Below are 3,640 nucleotides of genomic sequence, written 5' to 3' on the forward strand. Positions count from 1 at the left end.
AGTGGGGAATTCTGGTGAGGGGTAGGGGTAGGGATATCCTCTTGGAAGTGGGGGATGGAGGGGAAAAGGAGTGAGATGAGGAACTGTGGGAGAACAGACAAGGAGTGGGGATAATGACTGGATTGTAAAAAAATAAAAGTAACTTTAAAAAGTGAAAATTAAAAAAAAAAAAAACTTCATTGTACTCTAGTTTTTCCTAATATCACCAGTCCTAAAATTCTTTTTTTCATTGAACCCATGAATTCAGGTTTGGCTTGAGTCAAGATCCCCCAAAGATGAGGAGCACCCCCAGACTGTCCAGGTAACAGAGGTACCTCCTATCTGTTTCCCACAATGCTGGGAAAATACCTCTAAAAACGTGAGTCATAGAGATGACTCTGTCAAAAAGACAGACTGTTTTTACTGGAGATGAGATGAAGTAAAATGTCTTCATTAGGATTCCTAAGCAAGAAGAAGGAGGAGGAGGAGGAGGAGGAGGCCCTATGCAAGTTCATAAACTCTTCTGTCTGAAGACTGTATCATTGGTATGTAACATAATGTAACATTATTTTTATGTTAGTGACCTTCACAGCAAATGTTAATAGTGTCAATTTTTTTACTTATCAACTGGTGTGAATCTTCAATCGGAATTCAGAATAAAAGGTCCTTAACCCTTCCCATGTCCCCATGTTGCCTGCTTTCTAGCTCTCTTAGTTTTGATCATGAAAAGGAAGGCCAGCTGTAAGAGTAGCTTTCACTGTGGTGGTATTCAGTAGCCTCAGACTTGAAGCAGAGAACACAGGCGAGAACCTGTGGGGGGTCTTAACTTTGAAAGGCCTGCTCTTAATGACCTGCCTCCACCAGTCTCCCTTTACCCAATAAAAGCTCCACAGCCTTGAAATTAGCTCCACAGTGTGAGGACTGACCATTCAAATACTAGCTTGTGAAAGACATTTCAGATACAAATAATACTTATTTTTTGGCCTTTGTTGTTGGTTTTTTTTGTTTTTTTGGTTTTTTGGGGTTTTTTATTTTGTTTTTATTTTTTTTTCAGATATTTTCTTTATTTACATGTAAATTTCTCCATTCCCAGTTCCCCCTCCAAAAAACAAAGAAACAAACCAAAACAACAAAAACAAACCCCTGTTGCCTCCCCCCTCCCCATGCCTGTCACCCCACCCTCTCCCACTTATTGGCCCTGGCATTCCCCTACATTGGGGCACAGAACCTTCACAGGGCCGAGGTCCTCTCCTCCTATTGATGATCCAATTTGCAATCCTCTACTATACACATGCTGCCAGAAAAATCAGACCCACCATGTGCAGTCCTTGGTTGGTGGTTGAGATCCTGGGAACTCTGAGGCTACTAGTTGTTTTGTTTTTTTAAGGTAGATGGTGTTACATGTCTTTTTTCTTCTCTGTGCTGCATATTTCTTTCCTAAGGTGGATCTTCCTGCACTGTGTGCTTCCTGGGTTAGGACAAGACTTCCTGCTTCACATTCAGCTTCTCTTGCTACTTCTGATTTGTCTTTCCTTTCATTCATTCCCTAAAAGTGGTTTATCCTTTTACCATCTAGATACCATTACCTAAAAATACATGGAGGCCAGTGATCTCAGAGTCATTTGTCACTCCACTCTCTGCAACCAGAAATAATGGCTATTCTCCATGCTGTTCTTGGAGTTACAACTTGTCATATTCGGCCTCTGTGAAGTCCCCTCCTCTCCCCAGAGCATGAGATGTGAGAGCTTAAATAATTTCCAGACACCAGTAACCCATTTTTATACATTTAAGTCTTTTAATGATTTGTGCCATGTTGCTATTTTATAGTAGAAAGCACTTTCCCATTCAAATATATCATAAACGGCATGTGTTAATTACAAAAATCTAAAACTAAGATGCCTTTTCTGTACTCAAATAACATGAGATGTGTTCCCGAATTTCCATATAAGAGATTTCCCTACCAGTTTCAGAATATTATGCCAAATTATTTTAAGAATTTCATTATTTTTCCTAATGAAATCATATATATATAAATATATATGCATACATGCATATCGATTTAGATGTAATACTTCAAAAAGGCAAAAATGAGAAGTAGCATTTGATTTGTTTTTTATTCAATTCTGCAATTAGGATCAGATTAAAAATTATGTGATATAACTTACTAACATTAGAAGAATTTTTAAAACTATATGTCTATGTCACCTAAAACCCTTTTGCTGGGTTAGCTGAAGGACCATGATAAGAAATCCACTTGCCATTCAGTTTAATTTCTTGTGTCTAGAGCTCTACCACATTCTGTATAAAACAATCAATAAAACAGATTTATGAGGCCCTGAAATAGAACAGTCGAAGAGAGGAAATTATGGGCAGTTTTAGTTATTAAAGATTTTGCCTCGAAATTTAGTGTAAAGGAGCTGTTGTACGTCTTTTTTAGCACAAACAGGGTATTTATCACACACATGTACTGAAGAGACAATTGTGCTGTGGCCTCCTGTAATGTGTCTTTATTTGTTGCTCACCATTAAAGCGAAGGAGATCCTAGCAGGAAAAGATAGTTACCCAGCACGTGTTCCTCCTCCTCCTCCTCCCATTGCTCGAGCTGTGGTTCCTTCCAAAAGTCAGCGTGTGTCTGGGAACACATCATGAAGGGGGAAAAGTGGATTCAATTCGAAGAGTGGACAACGGGGATCTTCTTCCAAGTCTGGAGAATTGAAAGGTGATGACCTTCAGGCCATTAAAAAGGAGCTGACTCAGATAAAACAAAAAGTGGATTCTCTTCTGGAAAGGCTGGAAAACATTGAAAAAGAACAAAGCAAACAAGCAGTAGAGATGAAGAATGAAAAGTCTGAAGAGGAGCAGAGCAGTGCCTCTGTGAAGAAAGATGGGACTAATGTGAAGATGGAGTCTGAGGCAGGTGCAGATGACTCTGCTGAGGAGGGTGACCTGCTGGATGATGACGATAATGAAGATCAGGTGTATGACCAGCTGGAGTAGAAGGATGGTGAAAAAAAGCCCGAGGAAGAAGATGACAGAGACAGCGCCAATGGGGAGCATGACTCTTAAGCACATAGTGGAGCTCAGAAATCTTAGCCCATTATTCATTTACCTAGGTGCTTGTGAGAGATCAAAGCAACACTAGATCGTCTCCCCTAGAATCTTCTGCACATTCTCACTGTTCTCCCCCTTATCCTTCCTGTGTTCATTAATTCACAATTGCCCTGTGCCTCGTTACATTTTCACTTCCTTTGATGCTCCTTAGTAGTTTCCTTCAGTGTTTTGCTTTAATTTTGATACCTCTTTGACTTAACAATAAAAAGTTGTACAGTTTAAAAGAAAAAAAAAAGACAGGATGAGGAAAGTCACAAGCAGAACAGCCAACAAACGAGTCAACAGTGAAGATGGAAAGTTCTCCTGTCCGCATAAAGCTCTTCTGTTTTATCTTTTTTGACTAGTTTTAAATGAACAAAAACGAGGCAGGACAAATTATAAACGAGACAAGGAAAAGCAGAAGGAAGAAAACAAGGCATGTTGGCTAGCGTGGAGGCACACTGAGACCCTACAACAAGGCATGTTGGCTAGCGTGGAGACAAACTGAGACCCTACAACAAGGCATGTTGGCTAAGGTGGAGACACACTGAGACCCTACAACAAGGCATGT

The 3,640-nt window shown here is 39.9% G+C and overlaps 1 pseudogene; it reads left to right on the top strand.

The window, feature by feature from the left end:
- The first annotated feature begins 275 nt into the window (after positions 1-275).
- LOC116088948 lies at positions 276-2,978 on the top strand (annotated as a pseudogene).
- Positions 2,979-3,640: the final 662 nt, after the last annotated feature.

The sequence above is a fragment of the Mastomys coucha genome, unplaced genomic scaffold (genome assembly GCF_008632895.1).
Source record: "Mastomys coucha isolate ucsf_1 unplaced genomic scaffold, UCSF_Mcou_1 pScaffold14, whole genome shotgun sequence".
NCBI lineage: Eukaryota > Metazoa > Chordata > Mammalia > Rodentia > Muridae > Mastomys > Mastomys coucha.